At 36.8% G+C, this 21,005-nt stretch overlaps 1 protein-coding gene and 1 pseudogene across 8 annotated transcripts in view; one reads left to right on the forward strand and one right to left on the reverse strand.

The window, feature by feature from the left end:
* Positions 1–21,005, reverse strand: part of MEIS2 (Meis homeobox 2) — a 218,630-nt gene that overhangs the window by 72,014 nt on the left and 125,611 nt on the right. The window lies entirely within an intron of this gene.
* Positions 4,444–4,518, forward strand: LOC139035815 (U4 spliceosomal RNA; annotated as a pseudogene).

Genomic DNA, 21,005 nt, shown 5'->3' on the forward strand with positions numbered 1-21,005 from the left:
TCAGTCTTGCTCACCATTGCAATGTTTTTGTCAAAGACAATTCTGACAAAATGTGGGCTGTAATGTGTGCGTGTATGTGACAGAAACAGAGGCAGACACACACACACACACATGTGCACATACACAGAGAAGGTTCAGATGAAATAAAGATTTAGGATGTCAAGGTGGTAGAAGAATAGAAAGGTAAAGTTAGTTACAGTCAGTTCCTTCAAGCAGGACTGTACGTTCAGATGGAATAATAAGAATTCTTCCCCGTGTTTTATTAGAAATTTAGTCAAATGACCACAAAATTACATAAATAGTGCGTTATATCTTGGGAATCCCTGAATTGTACTTTCACTATGAAAGCAGTTGCAAATTCCATCCACAATCATTAAAAAAAATTGGGGCCTTAACGAAAATTCACCTTGCACAGATGGCTTTTTTTTTAATTAATAGGGAAGACCATAATAACTTTAACTTATTTAAATAACATTCTGTGGTTTTGAACATTCGTGATTCTATGCCCCTTTTATACATGGAGTGGACTGTTTATCTGAAAGTGTTCTGGCAGTCGGCCACTGTATTTCTAAAATTAAAAAAGGGACGGAAAACAATCAGCTTTCAGAGGAACTGGAACCATGGCAATGTGTTTTGGATTAATTTACAAATATATGTATATATTTAAGGCCAAACTGTGGAACCAGAGAATTTCTACTACATGGTCTGTCATATGCATTCTTCTACTTTATTAGAACAGACATCATATTGAAATAATAAACATGGGAAGCCTTCACTTCTTCTTTGATGTATATTGCTAAATGTCTGACTGGCTCAAATTTAAAATAAACTTTGGTATGTTTGCACTTGAAACTGGAAGTAGACCACAAGCAATAATTTGTTGTCAGTTTCCATATTCTTGGAATAAGGCTATAGTTTAGTCTGTTCACTGATGGGGGCCAACCCACATTGGTCCAGTGGCCCAGAGGTGGCTCAGCTTACTCATAAGAACATATAGTGTAACATAATAGCAATGATGACGATTCCCTTCATCAAGAACGAACCAGCATAGGTCAAAGTTTTTCACATCCCCAAATAATTTTAAAGCTGCTGTTGAATACAAGTGACTCACAAAGATTCTCTTATTTTGAATATCAGCTGACAACTGTTCAAAAATTTAATAAGACATGTATGGCTTATGACTCAATGTAGATAGAAATTTTTTTAAATTGCCTTTTTTCTAAAGACTCATTCGAATGTGACATGTATCTGTACCCTAAACTTTTTTTTTTTGTCCTCCTTTTGGGGTTAACCTGGTTGATCAAGTACATGCAAATGGATCTACAATATAAATTTATCACTGAAACAGTTCTTGGGTGAAATCACTTAATAATCTTCTTCTGCGGTTAATCCCTGTCCATTTTTGTCCAAACTGGAACAAAATTTTGCCCAAATTTATCACAATCTTTATTCCATGTTGAAAGGATTTATACTAATGTTCAAGTGATACTTTTAATCATCTCATGAATTAAAAGTACACAATAAATTAACTATCAAATGGATCAGAGTTAAATAAAACGTGAAGTTCTCATGAAAAGGTTTTCCCCACATACAGCTGAGTGAGAAAAGGAAACTGGAGAACAACATGTACCTTCAACTTTTGTAAAAGAGAGAAATAGCTAAATAAATACATTAATTAAATACACACATCAATGCCTGTCATACAAGAAAACCATCTGTAAAAACACACACTGAATAATGGTTCATGTTGTGTAGGGCCTGGGGTGCAGACTTTTACTTTCTATTTATATACTCCTATATCGTCTGCATGTATACTGCTGCAAACAATTTTTAAAAATCAAATATTAAAATTAAATTTCAAAAATTAAATTTTAAAATGATGATTTATTGTAATTAATTTATACACTCCATTTTAGGAAACTTTATATTATTTATTTATTTATTGTTGGCTGTGCTGGGTCTTCGTCGCTGCGCAGGCTTTCTCTAGTTACGGTAAGTGGGGGTTATCCGCTGTTGCAATGCACAGGCTTCTCATTGTGGTGGCTTCTCCTGTTGCAGAGCATGAGCTCTAGGGTGCCTGGGCTTCAGCAGTTGTGCTCCCCCGGCTCCAGGGCACAGGCTCAATAGTTGTGGCACCCAGGCTTAGCTGTTCTGTGGCATGTGGAATCTTCCCAGACCAGGGATCGAACCCATGTCTCTTGCATTGGCAGGTGGATTCTTTACCACTGAGCCACTAGCGAAGCCCCTATGCTCCATTTTTCTTTTAAAAAAAAAAATACTAATTCAACTTTTTATACAGTTAGATACTCTCTTTTGTTATTCATTGGAGTTTTTAAAAGAAGGACATGTCAAGAATCAATCATTAAGGTTACTCTCCTATCCTACGAGTTTGACTCACTGGTCTACAAAGTTTACTAGATAAGTTCTTTGAGGAACAATGTGCAGTTTGTCAAATTTCTTCTGTAATGGCCGTAATACAGCCATGGAGACAAATGATCAAATAACTTGCTGGGCAGGTTCTTAGTTTGAGCAAAAACTTGGAAACTGGTCTTATGATCACCACTTCCTTTTCCTCAATCCTTACCCCTCTGCCGCTCACCCCACCCCCACCCCAACCAAAATACAACCTCTTTTATAGAGTTAATTCAGGTGACCTTGAGTTTGATGATGATGTTCATAGATGAAATCCTCCACGCAATTTCTCTAATAAGGACAATGAAACTGCATTGGGTATATAGGTATACATCACTTATTGCTCTAGGACCAGGCTTACTGAACTGATACGAGTTGGTGCTAAAGATCTAACTCCTGAATAAATAAATGCATTTTTGTGGAATATCAAACTTATTCAATGACCATTAATTTAATTTATCTTAAGTAAACAGAAATTCTGATGTCATGATTAGAATGTAAAACAAAATGAAATCTGAAGATGAAACCAGAAGCAAGATATTTAAAAACCATAACATCCTCATAGCTGGATGTAATTTGCTTTCCACTAAGTTCATATAGTGATTTACTTAGCATTTATTTTTTAGCCCTTCATTGTCACGTCTTGTTTATACACTTTGACTAGGTACAACTTTCTGAGAGTAAAGCCTTAGGTTTTCTAAACTTTTGTATTTCTCCCCCAGCTCCCAACTCTGGCTCAGTGTCTCTTTCACTAGAAAGAGTGAAAAAAAAAAAGATGTAAGTTCTCATTTAAGCTTTGTCAGTAGTTCTGCCACCTTGAACAAGATTGTGCCTTGAACAAGACTGGGACTTAGTCTCTGTGATGGCAAATGAGGATGTTAACAAAGCTGTACATGCTTTATGAAATATCTATGGAGATTATAATGATAAAGTCTATGATGGTTAATTCTGAACCTCACTGACTCTCTTTTCTCTCTCTTTCTCTTATACACATACACACTCTTCTCCTTTCCTCTCAAGTTGTCTGAGCTTCTTACCACTACCTCAGGATGCAGTAAAAAGCCTTTGCTATTCCACTACAAACCTAAGGTCAAATTTCTACCAGAACCACTTCTACAAGTGACGTGATGTCTCTTGCTTCGTGTTACTATTTGTAAATCTGCATTTTCTGGGTATCTTATCCTTATCCTAGTTCTTGAGATCATAACCACAAAATATTGAGGCAAAAAGGTCTTTAAACAGAACCTTGTCCTGCAACCTAACTTACGTAGATAAGGAAACCAAGATGCACACGGTGTTATAACTCCTGGCCACAGAAACAGGAAACGCTAGGATAACCACCTGTTCTCCTGACATTTAGTGGAGGGCTTTCCCACTCTAACATTAATGTTTTTCACTGAAGTAACTTTCCCCCTTTCTCTTGATAAAAGCACCTTGATTTTACTTCAGAGAAGGGCTTGGCGGTGGCTCACTGACTCAGGCTTAGCCAATCAACATAGCTAACCATCCTGGCTGCTTTGAAGATGGAAGCCAAGCTGAGCTTAATGGGAGTCAGTCAGGACTGTCAGTCAAAGGTGTTCCTTTGTCACTGGGGTTACTAAGTCAGTAGAATTTGTGTCGAGTTGCCATCAGGCCATTGTTGCCACCGAATGGAGAGAGGCTGATGGAGGATGAAGAGCACATAGACAAAAGCAGAGCCAGAAGCTATGAAGAATAGATTCATACACATTTCTGCCCTTGGATCCAGCTTTATCTAAGTCCAGCCACCCTTTACCTTTCCGCTACTTGAGCCAATTTATACATGTGGCACGTTTTAGATTATCAGAAATTTTCTCAGTTTACCCCATCTCCCTCTAGCTAAAAATGATTGTTTATTTTTTCTTTTAAAGAGAAGGATGACGATGAGGCAAAAGAGGGAAGGCAGGGTTGGGGGAAGAAGAAGAGGTGAACCATTCTGCTTTGACCTAGATCTAGACTCTGATCGAACAAGGCAAAAATCTTGAGGATTTGGGATTTTCTAAAAATTTGATCAGCTTTGTGCAGTGGCCCTTATTATACCAATGAGGTTTATCCAAGGTGTGATTATTGCTAATTAAAAAGTTGATTGGCGCTGTGATCCTAATAGATTAAAAAAAATCACCTAACTTGGAAGACAGAGCTTTATACATGCAATGTATATGGAACTGTGAAAAATTTATATTTTTTTTTCTAATTTGAGAAGCAAATTACAAGGTAGAATTTTTTTTTCCCCAAGGTAGAATTTTTATAATGACCATACAGAGAGCAAATTTCAGTATGTTTCTTTGTGGAAAATTGAAACTCTTAAGGGAAACAAATATAAATTCATCAAAATACCCAAGAAACACATTTAGACACAAAAACCATACAGAAACCCAAGGCTTTGATAATGAAAAATGACACCAAAGTCATTACAATCATCTGGCTAATTTAGTATTATTGGATTTAAGTAAAATTCCAAGGTGCTAAAGGAGAGTGTATTTCAAATGTTGTATGATTATAACATTCCCTTCCATTTCCATGATTCTGGCATGTCCACCAAGGTCAGTCCAAACACTAGGTCCCCCGGAAAGTCTTTCCTAACCTTGAGTAGTCACTTTCCCCCAAAATTTCACAGTGCTTTCTCTTCTCCCATTTTTATTTATTCCACATTATCTTTTATGTATATATGTGTTCTTGTGTTATACCCCTCACTGGACTGCAAATCATTTGAGGACAAGGTTTAAGCCTTTAATCTTGAACTCTCTACAGCACTTAGAATATATCCTACAGAATAGGCAATCAGTACATACATATTTGTGAATGCATTATTTCTGAAACTGATACTCTTCTATTAGAAAGGACTGACGGTGCCATATATATGATACATAAAAATTCAGATAGAAATGGTAAGATCAGTCATTTAACTGTTTTACTGACACAATATTTGGATATTTGAAAACATCTACTGAATTTTTCACTTTTAATCCAGATGTTTGGTGTCATAGAAACCCAGATTCCAGATTTAAATTAGTTAGCTGTCTTTTTTTTTTTTTTAATTTCAGATGTATATTTGAGAGGAAGAAAATGTGGCAATTTCAGGAGATTCATTTCCATTTGAGTTCATGTGGAAGTAAACAGATTAAATTATAATAATCACATCTTTTAAAATTCAGAAAAGGTTTGAGAGATTTTAATAATAGCCAGATCCTAAGAGATTAACATGTTTGGTTGATATTTAGAGCCACAGTAGGAAGGCCTCATTAAAGCGAGCAAAGAGAAAGGCATACGCTCTTTTGTAGATAAGCTAAAGGAATACTGAATGAGCCTGATGGATTATCATATAGAGATTTTAAATTTATTATTATCAAGATATAGGTAAAATAAAAGAATGGAGAAGGACTTTTTCATGAAACCAAAGTTAAGGACAAAGGAAAAAAGTGTCTTAGGACTAAGGAGAAACACTTTTTTGCATCTGTAAAGGGAAATGTTACATATACATGTATTGCAGTGATACAAAGGGAGTTCATATGGGCAGAAGCAAGGAAATTAAGATGATGGTCAGAAACCATCTACACTCATACCACTTCTAAACTTCCAAAAAAACATAAAAACATATTATAAAAACACATTAGAAAACATTTGCAGATAGTAGTCAGGATTTTAAGCGCAACGAATATAATTATTTTCCTATTGACTGAGATTTTAAAGCTGAGCAGTCTTATTTTGAAAATAACAGCAATATATTCCTAAGGCTAGAGAAAGATAATTTTTATTTAACATTTGTTAGGATGCTCCCATGAGCTGCTTGACCATGCGTGTTATGCTGCCTACATGGCTAATGGGTAATCTTACCAAATGAGCCAAAGGCCACAAATAAGGCCTTGACTCATTTAACAGTCATTTCACATTTCCACACTATGACCAAATTAATATTTTATGGGGCTACTCAGTTCTACAGCCAGACCACTTTTCCAAAAAATTGAATTTCGTGCTTATTTATTTTATGGATCATTTGTTGAAACAGATTTCAAAACAGGTTTAGGCTATTTAGATTTTTCAGTGAACTGCAAAAACAAAATTTACAGACTCAGAGTTTTAGGAATAGAACTCAGAAATCATTTAATACAAACTTTCTCAGTTTATGTCTAATGAAACTAAGGCTGAAGCGAAGTGGCTTGCCCTAAACTTGGTTGGCCTCCTCCTTTTTTAAAGATGTCCCTGACTTCCTCAGAGAGAACAAATTTCATACTTATATAACCTCAAAGAACATTTCTTACAGAACATCTTATTTCTACCTAGGAATCACAAATACCAGTAGCCAGATTTCACCCTGTAAATTACTTAATTCTTGTATCCCATATATTCCCATGTAATCCTATTTTTCCTCATTAGCCACACTGCATTGTAAATACTTGCTATTTGTCAGCTTCCCCTATTGCACTCTGTGCTCCTTGAAAGCAGGGACTGACTATCTATATTTATTTTTAGAATCTAGTTCACTGCTTAGCATGCCAAGGTATCAATAAGTGTATGTAGAATTAATCAAATTTGAGTGAATTTTTTGCAGCCTAAAAATACTATTTTGAAATAAGAGAAAAGGAAGTTGGTTGAAGTGAAAGCTAGATAGCAAATGAGAAAGGAGATTTAAGGAAGGAGACACTCAACAACCACTCACTCACGTCAAAGAGTGAAATAGTGAAAAATCAGCTCTTATTTAAAACAAAAGTATAACTTCATAACATAGAGTACTAAGTAGAAATTGGCAAATTCAGATGGTGCCACTAAGAAACTATGGAAAGGAAATAAGTACATAGGACTTTTCACTAACATTTAATTTCTTCTTGTTAAAAAGGCTAAGGAGTTGCTTTAAAGATATACAATATCTAGACCACTTAGATACTTGTATATAATCTTATGACAACAATCCTACTGAACAGGCCCAGACACAGTGGCATATGAGTCTGAACTAGAAAAAAAAAATAGTTTAGCTTTTAATCTTGGGACTTCCCTGGTGGTTTAGTGGCTAAGACTCCATGCTCCCAATGCAAGGGGCCTGGGATTGATCCCTGGTCAGGGAACTAAGTTCCACAGGCTGCAACTAAGAGTTCACATGTTGCAACTAAGTACTGGTGTAACCAAATAAATACATAAACAAAAATAAAAATATTTTAAAAAATCCATTAGATTTCTTTAGTAATGTGAAAAAAGTCTGGATAAAAAGTTGTAGGGTAAATATTAAAGAATTATTGAGCAAATTTACAAGGAATAATAAACAATTCCAGTTTATTTAGTCCAATTTCATTTGCATGGGCCATGCTATAAATAATTTTGTCTGATTTACTTAACAATGTACTGAAAGTCTTACTTGACAAGAGAAAGCTAACATGGATTTAAAGAGGAAGAAATTGTTTAAAGAAACTGAGGGTTATCTCTTTTTCAAAAAGGTTATTATCTCTAGAGTAAGCAATGGAAATGTTGTGGATATTATCTTCTTTGCTCATCTCAGAATATAGGATAAGAGAATGGGGTTAATGATAAGCTAAAAAGTCATAAGAAGGAAGTAGCTATAAACTGATGACTTCTTGTGATGCACAATGGGGTGGTTAAGAAGAAAACTTTAGTAGTGACTGAGTATTTCTTGTACAATCTTACAGAGGTATTAATCAGAGTGGCTAGCTATGATGAAACAGAACTCCTTAATGAGAGTTAATTCTTTGATTTTACAGTTCACCAAGATAAAAATTCTAAGGTTTTAAACAGTAGCATTAGGATATTGGTTGAGAGGTTTCTCACCGGCTTCTTTTTCTGATATACACAGAGCTTTTTTTTTGCTGTAAATGAGCATGGGATACAACTATTTACTTAGAGATACACTTAAAAAAGGGAAGTGAGCGAGAAGAAAAACTTGTCTTTTAAAAATTATAGCTCCATGTTCTCCAAATGTTTTGGAATTTATCTGACTTTTAAAACTATGGGAGAAAGATCATTATCAGTCTGTCTAGGAATTACAAAAATATAAGCCAAAGATATTACCCAATTGTTTACCTTAGTTATGCACCATACTAGTAAATAAAGCAATCAACTGGTACCATAACAAGAAAATGCCTAACTGAGCCATCAAAAAAGGTCAGTTAGCAGTATTTATTTTGGAATTCCCCACAGTTTTATCTTATCAATTTGTTTTTCCTTCCCTTTTTAAGAGTAGCCTGTTTAGTGAAAGCTAACTACATCAAGATGGAGATAGAACAAGGTACCGCTACATTTATCTATGATAATGGACCCACCTGCCAATGTAACATACACAAGAGACTCAGGTTTGATCCCTAGGTTGGGAAGATCCTCGGAGAAGAAAATGGCAACCCACTCCAGTATTCCTCCCTGGAAAGTTCCATGGACAGAGGAGTCTGACAGGCTACAGTCTACGGAGTCGCAAAGAGCTGGGCACAACTGAGCACAAGCAGCCCAACGTACGTATAATGACCCCATTACTATTCTACCCAAGCTTTAGAACACGCAAATACTTAAAGAGTGTTTCTAAGTAGATTAAAAAAGAAACAGTTTGTGAGTTTCTAATCTGTATTTAGAGCAAATGAACTCATCGGTAAGTAGAGCAACTTCAAAATGTCTTTTGAACATACCTATGACTATGCATCTTCTGGTAATTATGTATAGAAGATCATAAAGTAATCCATGTTGTAAACAAAGAAAATGAAAAAATATATGCACTTAAAAATGTATCTATAACTCTGAATACCTTTTGATTAAACATTTACTCATTCAAGGTAAAAGCAATCAAATACTTAAATAACAAATCATTTGATAGTATTTAACCTTTTTAATTTTTTAAGTATTTAACCTTTTACCATGATAATTAAATGCTATGCTAAATACATCCAAATAAATTTAAAATGTATGGACCAAAATACAGAAACAGAAATTAAAAGTTTCATGCAAAACAATAAGGATATATGCTAGAATATATTTAGAGTATACTTAAGTATTAGTGTGTGGCTATTTTCTTTCTAATTTGCAGAGTAAACCAGAAAATAGTAAGAAAAAGCTCTTCTTAACTTGGGTAGCTAAGCTGACCTCGGCAGAAAGTATTTGCATCTGCTTATCAACTTGGATAAAGGAAAGAGGAATAACAGGGTACATACTAAAAATATGAATATTTAAAATTACTGCACTGGCCATATATTTCCAATCCGTTAAGTGATAAGATTTATAGAAAACAACAGCTACTTCTTATTCCTTCTGATTTGTATATTAGAAATTGATAGTATATGTTTACATTCTTAGAACAAAGAATTCTATTTTGCATGAAAATATTTCTTACAAGGATTTAAGAAGCCCTGAAAGGGGCTGTCTCTACAAAAACTGAACTTTAAAAGGACAGCTCTTTAATGTAGCTGAATTCAACTGGTATGACGCACTATGGCCAGCATCTGCTCTAATTAGTTGAGCATCCATTCTAATTGCTGTTGCTTGTTTGTTGCTTAGTCTCTATGTTGTGTCAGACTCTTTTGCGACCCCGTGGACTATAGCCCACCAGGCTCCTCTGACCATGGGATTTCCCAGGCAAGAATACTGGAGTGGGTTGTCATTGCCTTCTTCAGCAGATCTTCCTGACCCAGAGATTGAACCCACGTCTCTTGCAGTAGCAGGCAAATTCTTTACCACTGAGCCACCTGGGAAGCCATTCTGATTGCCAGTGCCTGTTTGTTTGCATATTATGTGTGACTTTTCCTCACGATGGACAGTGCCCTCTGACATTTCTGATACATGCTTGGCAAGGTTTTTTTTTTCCTTTGGCCACACCATACAGCAGGTAGGATCTTAATCCCCCATCAAGGATTGAACTCTCATCCCCAGCTTTGCAAGTGCACTGGACTGCCGAGGAAGTCCTCGTGTGCTGTATTTTTAGCAGATGAACTCAAGTTTGACCCGCGTTCTACCATAATACAAAAAGCACTGACATTTCAGGGTAAGGTGAGTTGACCAATTGACCATAAAGGAATAATAAAATTTTTCATTTTAAACAAGGTTTATTTTGAAGTATTCAACACCATGAATACTCAGGTGTTACTGACTGAATCATATGCATTATTTAAATATTTAAATAATTTAAATACTCTTATTTGAGTAATTGGGAATATAACCTCATGCAACATAAGCTGAGTGGGTTTAGTTCTCTAAGAAGTTAGCAAAACACTTAAGGATTGCCACATGGCGAGAAATAAACCACAAATGGCCTTTAGATTCTAGTAGAAAATCATGAAGTAAAATCCAAGGTATTATTCCATATATATTCCATGAAAGTATTGATCATGCTTTTATCTAAATAAGCACATTTTCTTAAGCAAGATAAGAGAGTCATTTTTAGCGAGAGGTAATAGGCGGAGTCAAAAATTATCTCCAAGAATTAAAAAATGTGAACAAAAATCACCATCAACTAATGACTCTGACCCCTTATATAAGATCATTTCCTGGATTTGATCTGGATATTGAAAGAAAATAGACTGACAAACTCTCCTTTGCACAGACCCCCTTACAAATCAACATCCATTTAGTATCAATGTATCTAACCTGGCAGAAACTAAAGAAAAGACTTTTCCAATTCAGATGTTAGAACATTTAAAAATTGTGTACAGTGAAGGAAATACAGAAGGGGAATAAATTCAGAAGGAAATTCAGAAAGAAATGTATTAACCTCTACTTTTTCATCTTTTCTAACCCAATCAGCCAATTTTGAAATGGCCTAGGAACATACTGGACTTCTCAGGTGGCACTAGCGGTAAAGAATCTCTTGTCAATGCAGGAGACTCAAGAGATTCAGATTCGATCTCTGGGTTGGGAAAATCTCTGAAGTAGGAAATGGCAACCCACTCCAGTATTCTTGACTGGAAAATTCCGCGGGCAGAGAAGCCTGGCAGGCTGCAGTCCATGGGTCCACAAAGAATTGGACACAAGTGAGTACTAACTCACTCAGGAATATACTCTTATAAGGAATGAATACCATGTGCATTATTTATCATAGTGATGTTTGTACAATTCTACAAACTTTGAGAACACTGATGGATAGATGCTAGGTCCTACGCTAAAAGACTTCCCTGGTGGCTTAGTGGTAAAGAATCTGCTTGCCAATGCAAGAGACACAGGTTTGATCCTCAGGTCAAGAAGATCCCCTGGACAAGGATAGAGCAACCTATTCCAGTATTCTTGCCTGGGAAACCCCATGGACAGAGAAGCCTGGTGGGCTACAGTCCATGGGGTCGCAGAGTCAGACAAGACTTAGTGATTAAACAACAACAACAGCATGGACTAGAAATTTAAGAATCCTGGTGTCTGGAGGAATGGAGGAACGGTTAGAAATTGAGGTGGGAATTTTCACACTTGACTGGATATGCTTTCTTTCCTCTTCCTCAAGCTCCTGAACACATTCATCCTTTCAATTTTAAGTGACCGAAATGCTAATGATGCTATTGAACTTAGAATAACTCTCTGGAGATAGTCCTTTCTTTTAACTCCCTGGACATTTGGGAATACAATTCATAGTAAGTATAAATATTACACGTTGAATTACTTCAGGAGTCTGCTATTTGCTAAAATGAGTTCTTTCATAAGATAATGTTCTTACAAAGCAATTAATTCCCTTCGCAGACTAATGCTCTTCTACATTTCTTTATGAACAAGTTCAGATGTTTATAAGAAATGCCAAATGAAACATCCTGATGGACTTATTAATGAGTGCTTGGGTTTTCACTTTTGTGTTTTTTTCGCAGCTGTATATCCAGCTTCTAGAAAAGTGCTTGGGAGAGCAGTGCAAGCTCAATAAATATTTGGTTAAGTGAGTAAATAAAGGAATACGTTTCCGGGCTTGACCTGAGACTGAAGTATGGAGTGTCTCATTTCAAGTGCACGCGGGAAGCAGGAGAAATGTAAGTGTTTAGGCTTTTTACCTTGTCACATTCATAGAAGCACCTAGTTGGGAGGAGGCACATGGCAAGGGGATGGGAAGTTTCTGCATGTTACAGATTGAAAAGCAGACTCTGTCAATTTATTTACACTACTGAAAATCTGATTTTCCTTTTTCCAAAAAGGAATGATACATTTCTAGGCCCATATTGACTAAGATAAAGGGGGAAAAACCTGTAGAAAGCCCCACAGCACTTGTAACAATAGTCTAGGCTGAAGTACATGGCTGTCACACTAAGGCAGTAACACTTTTCCATGATTTAAACCCTCGTGGGTAAACATTTGAATTTAAAGTGTAGATACGTTTTGGAAACACTCAGCCAACTCAGGAAACACATGTGCTATGGTGCCATCAGGTCACACTTCAGGTGGAGCCCTGGGAAATTTTTTGGAAAATACTGGTAGAAATAGATTGGAATAGAGAGAGAGAGGGTGCATAAATCCATTAGCGATTGCATTTATAGCTCTTTCCATCTGTCATTTTCAAAGCATTTTTCTAATATTAGCTGCCGAAGTTCTAAGTGCACATGGCTCACATCCATTGTCTCATTGCACTTGGTAAAGGTAAAGAACGGGATGCAGGAAGCAGAAGTGAGTTACCATTTGTCTGTGATCCAGCCAGAATGAAATGCAGGGACTTAAACCTTGAGTTCTCAATGTCTTTCCCTATGCTGAAAATCTATGAGGCCAACTATTTCCTATGAATAATTTCTGCCTTTCAACAAAATCTTCATTCTTGCTCTCTACATAGATTAGAGAGAAAGCTGACAGTATGAGAACACTGCTGAAGTACCCATTATAATATAATCTATTATACTGAAGACTTGATTATACCAACTCAAGGCAAGAGAGACCAACTCATAGAAAGAAAGAATCATGTGATGCTGGCAAGATTTAATTAACTGTATGAACTCTATAGCTACCATCAAAACCATGCAACACAATGCATTTCTAAGGTATTTGTTTCGATTTGACATAAGCAAAAAGATTTTGTAGTTTAATTAAACCCATACCTCTCTACCTCTCTAGATTCTAGGTGACATTATAGAGCTTGCTTGTGACCAAGACAAGTAAATGATCTAAATCATTTAACAAAATTGTCTGAAGAAATTAATAGCCATAATTTAGGATGAGTATGGGAGTCCTAAACAATTACACCATTAGGCCAGTTATTTTAAACTTGAAAATGGATAGGTTATTTTAAACTTAAAAATGGATAGATGACTCCTAGAACTAGAACATAAGATCCTTGAGGAGTGGGAATTTGAAAGAGACAATTAGGAAAATTTCAGAGTGAACTTTGCTCCTACCCAGGCTACACTTGCATTTGAGCAGGAGAGTTGGGGATCTGGAAGCTTCTGTGGCTAATGTCTGCAACACACTGCGATAATGACCAAGAGACTAATTGTTCAAGTGAAAAAAGGCTTGGCAAGTCCAAGAAAAAGGAGCTTACAGTTATTCATGCAGTGACATTTTTTTTTAAAAAAGAATAACTTATAAAGAAATCCAGACCACGAGGGGAAGAAGAAACTAAAAAAATTTAAGAGACAAAGCCAGTCTATACAGATTAGAATAATATATGCACAAATCTCTGGAGAAACTCTATTATATCACAATTAATGCAGAGACTGCAATCAAGCCAGGCTAATTTCAATAGATTCCAAGTTTTGAACAGTTCCGAGACTATCCAAGTGGGAATTTGGCCAGGACGCTGGGGTTAATAATTCATTTTGAGAGAGGCTAATTCTTTGGGAGGCAGCCCACTCTGCAGGAGGAAGCATTTGGCCCATGTGAGCAAATTTGCTCTTCAAGATCACCCTCTATTAGCTCCACAAGACACTTTTTTTTTGAGGGGGTGGGGGTCAGTTTACTTTCTCATGCATATAGAAATATTTATCATGTTTTCAATAACTATATATTAATGTCAGATGAATGATTCAAACATATGCAAGGATTGTTTGGATTCTTAAAGAATACTTTTCATGCTAACTTTCCATTACCATGAACTGAGTATAGGATTATCATCAGAGTACTATGGCAAAATACACAAACTGTGTAATCAGATGGTTCTGGTGTTTAATCTTGGCCTCATAGATTAGTAACTGGGAAACTTTGAAAATGCTACCACACCACTCTAGGCCTCAGGTTCACAACTCATAAAATATAAAAATTAATGGTGCCTACCTCAGAGGGGTCTCACGAAGCTTAAATAAGTCACTTGTTAATTGAACGAACAGTTTTGAGTGCCAAGAACTGTTACAGCTACCGGGGATACAGTGACAAACAAAAGAGACAAATTCCTGACCCCCTTGAAACTTACATTCTGAGAAGGGAGACAGGCATTAAACCAAAAATATAGAATTTGCCTGAAGGTGACAAGTTTTATGAAAAAATAAACTTCATGGAGGTTATTTCTATACCAAGATAAAAAGTCACTTGGGGAATTGATCTTTTATATAGGGTAGTCAAGGAAAGCATTGTGAGAAGGTGACATCTAAGCAGAGAAGGTCAGCACCAGATAGGAGGCGGGAAGAGCAGGAGGCCAGTGTCCTAAGCCAGGGGGCTGATGTGCAAGGACAGCACTGGAAAAGCAGCTGGTGTAGACCAGCCCAGGTGCTGCAGGTCATCTTAAAGGAACAGGGTACTAAGATGCTGCTGGCCCATAATAATTAAACACATAACAAACTATAGCTATTTATTTATTCATATTGAGTAAATAGAGTCACCGATCAGAATCCCTCATTTTTTCCATTGCTCTGCCAGGTCACTGGCATTTTCCACATTAGTCCTGTCATCGTAACATAGCTGATTCCTAACTACTGGTACCTTAACGCATTTTAAATGTCCAATGACAGATGAATGCATAAAGAAGATGTGGTACGTATATACAACGGAATATTACTCAGTCATAAAAAGGAATTAAATTTAGTCATTTGTAGAGATGTAGATGGACCAAGAGTCTGTCATATATAGTGAAGTAAGTCAGATAGAGGAAAACAAACATCATATATTAATGCACATATATGGAATCTAGAAAAATGGCACAGACGAACCTATTTCTAGGGTAGGAATAGTGATACAGACATAGAGGGCAGACATGTGGACAAAGTGGGGAAAGGAGAAGGTGGGATAAATTGGGAGATTGGGATTGACATATTTGTACTACTATGTATAAAACAGTGGGAACCTGCTATATAGCACAGAGAACACAGCTAAGTGTTCTGGGGTGACCTAGATGGGTGAGATGGTGGGGAGGACGCTCACAGAGAGAGGATACAGGTGCGCATATAGTAGATCCACTGCATTATACAGCAGAGACTCACACAACATTGGAAAGCAAGCATACTCCAATAACAAAAGAAAATGCTTGTGAACCTCAGGGGTGTTTCCAAATACAAATGCTTTCTCAGATGTGCGGTTTTTTGATATCTTGTCTGGTAACTGGTCTTAAAAGTGATGGGTTCTTTAATTGTGAATAAAGTGATGGTGATGGTTTAGTCAGTAAGTTGTGTCTGACTCTCACGATTCCATGGATTACAGCCCATCTGGCTCCTCTGTCCATGGAATTTCCCAGACAAGAATACTTAAGTGGGTTGCCATTTCCTTCTCCAGGGGATCTTTCCGACCCAGGGATTGAACCTGGGTCTCCTGCACTGCAGCTGAATATTTTTTACCATCTGAGCCACCAAGAAAGCAGAATAAGGTGAGAGCAGGTGCAAAATGAATCTTCAACTGAGATGTGTAGTGGGAGATAAGTTAGTACAGAGTCCTTTGTGTTGCCCCAGAAACAGCAGAAATTGAGTGCTACTTCATACTGAGCTGATATAGCAGAAAATCTTTCACTGGTTTCCAAGTCTCTAAATCTGACTACAGTTTAATACAAATCACCACCAGCACCCCAATATACAGCATGAATCATTCATACTCCTCTCAAAACTTGCATGGCTCCATGTCACCAATAAAACAGATTTCTGGCCTGTAGTGAATGACCTTTCACGATCTGGCCTCAACCCATTTTTCCAAACTTATATCCCATTACTCTAAAACACACATGTAAAGCCCTGACCAAATCACACTGACTTCTTTGTTCACCTTATTCCTATATCATTGCCATCAAAATCTTCCCATATTGTAGATATTTCAAATGTTCACCAGTATTTTGGGCTTTCCTCCCATTTTATACACACAGAAGTCTATGTTTCCCAGTCCCTCTGCGTCTCTCTTTTCCAGGAATTGGGCAGGACCATATGACTAGTTCTAGACAGATGACTGTGATTGAGGGGACCTGTGCTATTTTGGAGCTGATGAATTCACTTGCAGACGTGAACTTCCCAGGCCCTCCCTCTTGCTGCTGCAGTCATGGGGGTACTTGTTGAGATGGAGGTGCCACAAGATGCGAGGACCATATATGCTAAACTTGCATGTGGAGGATAGTTGCTTCAGACAGTAGAATGAATGCATGGCTGAGTCTGTGTGACCAAGAGATAAACCCTCATTATATTAAGCCACTGAGATTTTGGTGATATTTGTCAAAGCAGCATAACATAGCCTATTCTGATTGATACGCCATTCTTTAAGATCTTTGATCACCACTTTGAAGTTGATTCTTGCTCTCTTTTCCAAAAAAAAAACTAATATGAATAAATTTTTATTTTTTAGATGCTGGCAAATAATTGCTTTGCAGGAGGAATCAGCAGCTCTAGTGAAAAGGATCTTTGATAAGCTTAGGGGCTTGGAAATGGGGGTTGAAATGAATTTTCCAAGCCTAGAGTCTAGTGGCAGTCAAGTTTCTTGTCAAAGCTGGGAGCTACTCAGTTGAATAAAGGGCTGACAAGCTGTGTTGAGAGTTGCCTAGTAGAAGAGATGGAGAAATGAGTAAGATTAAAAGGGAATACCTGGGGATGAGATGAGTAGAAGGAGTATTTTTCAAGTGGCATGTGTGGTGTGTGACGTGACACCTTCCCATGACACTACACATCTTCAGTAAAGCTAGAGAATTGAAAAAAACCCTTATATGGTTGGGTTTCTTGAGGAAGCTGATGAAGCAACTGAATTTGACATCACGTTTGTGTAGATTTAAAACAGACTCACTTGTGTGGTCAAAGGAATCAGCTGATATCTAAGTCACACTTCATTTATATTCCTCAAGTACCTGTACTTGAGATCTTGTACTACCTTGTGTTATAGATACTGGGGCAGGGGGTGAGGAGGGGGGTGGGGCTGACTTCCCAACAAGAGTGAGGTCTTCAATGAAAGAAACCATATTTCACAGGTCTCTTTATCCTGCACATGCTTAATTCAGAACACTATAGTAGAAGATCCCAGTAGAAATGTATCTGTTGAATAGATGACTGCCACAGATCAAAACCAGTCCTTTTTACCCTGTTTTCTCATTCTGAAATGTAAACTGGCCTGAACTTCCTCTTCTACTTTAGTTTTTGCTAGAGGCAGTTCAAGAATATTCTTTGAGATTTCTGTCATTCTAACTTGTAAGAGGTAGCATATAATTTAGCCCCTCATCAGCACAACCTGGCTAATTAGACATTGTTGTATTTCCTCACTTGGTTTGCACTCTTAACTGCATTTAATTATCTGAATTTTCTCAGTAGGAAGAGAAAGAACTTCCACAAAGGGTGAGAATTGGGAGGAAATGTAGATAAAAATGAATTTCACTATCTCACTTCCAGCTTATCTTCCCTGTCATCAACAGTGAAGTCCTGTTTTTGTCTCTTCAGAAAACCACATGACATTTGAGAATCTTCTCCTTTGCTGCACACATTTCAGAACCATCTGGAACACCTTCCTTCCTTCCTTCTCTCCACCTCCCTGATCGTCCATCCTTTTCTTCAAAAATGAAAGTGTTTCCCCACCCCCCCGCCCCTTAATCTGGCTTGCTTTTCCTATGTTTCTGGGTTCTTCCATTTTGTCTTAGTTCTTTGGTTATTTGCAGTAGCATTTATGTGAAGACAAAACAGCACAGTTTGAAATAAGTAATACTTTGAGATAAATCCTCCATGGTACATATTGAAAATTAAGAATCGACTTTTCTGACTTCTAATTTCAAATATTAATGAGAAGTAAAAACCGCAAAGATAATCAAGTCAGTACATACTAGAACATGAAGAAGCATCACTATAACACCTATAAATAATAGCAACATCTGTATCGCTGTTTTAAAATTAGCATGTTTGCGCTCTCAGGAAGTCTTGTGTCTGCACAGGAATTAGAAATTTAAACTCGTACCTATAGACTTTGAAGATCTCTTCATAATGAAAAAGTGTAAACTACAGCTTCTTATGATGTAATACTTGAGAATATTTGTCTTTTTTACAAACAAAAATGTATAGATAAAAGGAAACCATACACAGCCCTCTTCTTCAAATATTTCTTTCACTTGTCATAGCAGATAAATTTAAGACTATTGACACAGACTCTGTGATAACCTGTATATGTACCCAGTCAGGTTTACAAAGACTAGGCTCCTGGTTGAAACTCTTGAATGTAATATAGTTTTGTTTCAAAGTGAAAGCATTTAAATATGTTTCCCTCTTTCTCTCTCTTTCCCTTTCCTCTCTCTCTCTTTCATACACACACATGCTCTCTCTCTCCCTCACTGCAGTAAATTAGAGATGCTCCCAATTTGACAAATCTGGATTTCAACATTGCCCTTTCCTATTAGAGCACATGTCCACATTGCTGTCCCCAGTGTAACACAGGGAAAGTGATTCCTCACCCAGAGAAGGGGCTCCTGACACTCGTCTTTATTGCCCCATCATAAATTCATAAAGGGATGTCTGCTGTAACCAGTTGGCAAGTTCACTGCATAAACATCAACACCAATTTAATGACTTGTGTACACATCGTAAACTAGAGAATCTTTATACAAAGAAATCAGATAAATCAAACATGAGCGGAGGCTTAGGGGGAAGCAATTAAAGCTTTAAGTTAAGGTGGCTGTGGGAGTGCATGGCGTCACATTAAAACAGATAACAGAATATGTGTTAATGCAACTACAGGATGTGTAATTAAATTAATTAGTAATATTAAATGTGTTTAAGGTAACAACACATCAACAGATAAATAGACGAGAAACATTTAAAAGCAATTTTCCCATTTTATGTTCTATCCAAAGAATAAGCAAAAAAGAGAAAAAATCCTGAAACTTCCTCGGAAGTAGTTAAAAATAAAATAGGGAGGGGATGTAAAGTTGATTTACTTGCCTCTGGCTAGCAATGGAAAAAAGGAAAAAGGAATAGTCAGAATATAAAAACCTGTTTGGCCATATTTCATTTCCTATAGCATATTGAAACATTTTGATGCCAACCCATTTCATTCTAATACCTCAAAGGCTGGCATAAAGTGCCCCTAAGGTATGTTGTTTTCTGAGCAAGCATTTGCAGTCAATCCCTAAGAAATGCGTAAGCGTCACCTGGTAATACAAATTTTAAAATTATATTTAAAACATCCAAGGAGATTTTTTGCTGAACAAAAATTAGATTGTCTATATGCCAAAGCTTCTCATCGGCTGAAAGCTGGAAGCTAAATTTGGCCGTAAGAAACTGGCTTGGAACTGGAGAAGTTCTGGGGCCAAATTCAGCCCTGTAGTACTTGTATGCCTTGTTACATAGGAAAAAAATAGGTCTGTTCCAGTGATAGCAAGACTGCCATTTATTCATCTCAAAAGCAATAAGATCTTAGAACAAAACCTCTATAACACAAAATGCTTTTAAGTTTTCCCTGAGGGGAACACAATATACACAATTTATGTAAAAAGAAGAGAAATGAAAGCTAAGTATTCTAGTTAAGGGTCAGAAATCAATATTTTTTTAACAGCCTAAGCAACATGCATTACTCTTAATACAAATACTTAAGAGACTTTACATTCTCCATAAAGGGGGATTTTCACATAATTGGGGTTGAAGTGGCAGAATATGCTCTCCCATCCTAGTTTCTATTGCTAAAAAATAAAAAAAGAATATATTTGGACAGCATTTCATTGACCCTGTCATCCTTGGTTAAAACTTCTTATCTAAATGTCTTCAGCGTGGAGCAACAGGTAACTACAGTTAATACATTTTTATTTAATCTCAATGGAATGTGATAAAGACCTTGCAGTATCAAAATAAAGACCATGGAGAAACTGCAAAAAAAAAATCTGGACATGAAACTAACTGTATGGGTATAATGAGGATGTAGCTTTTTTTTTTAAGATGGCAAGTTTTCCGTGATGTTCCATTATGTTGTCAATAAATAAAAGGGTTTTAAAAAGAAAGACTTCAGTTGAGTGGTACAGAAAAGTTATGATAAGATATAACAGGCAGATCATAGACCTGAAGAAGTGAAGTATAACTAAAAGGGCTGAGTTTTAAAAAAGACATACCTAACTAGTTTCTGAGCATTGATTGGGACCCTCTTCCAATATGATCTTTGTAGCGGAAGCAGAATGATCACTGTAAGGGATCTGAATGTGTCGCTCCTCTGCTTGACAAGCTTCAAGGGCTTCCCCATTACTCTCAGGCTAAAAATCAAAATGTTTACCATGGCCTTTAAGGCACCAGACGATCTTGGCAGAAGCTTCCAGAGTCAGGTTGCTATATTCTCCGACTGCCGTCTCCTCT

This window comes from Odocoileus virginianus, chromosome 6 (assembly GCF_023699985.2).
Source record: "Odocoileus virginianus isolate 20LAN1187 ecotype Illinois chromosome 6, Ovbor_1.2, whole genome shotgun sequence".
NCBI classification, from domain to species: Eukaryota; Metazoa; Chordata; class Mammalia; order Artiodactyla; family Cervidae; genus Odocoileus; species Odocoileus virginianus.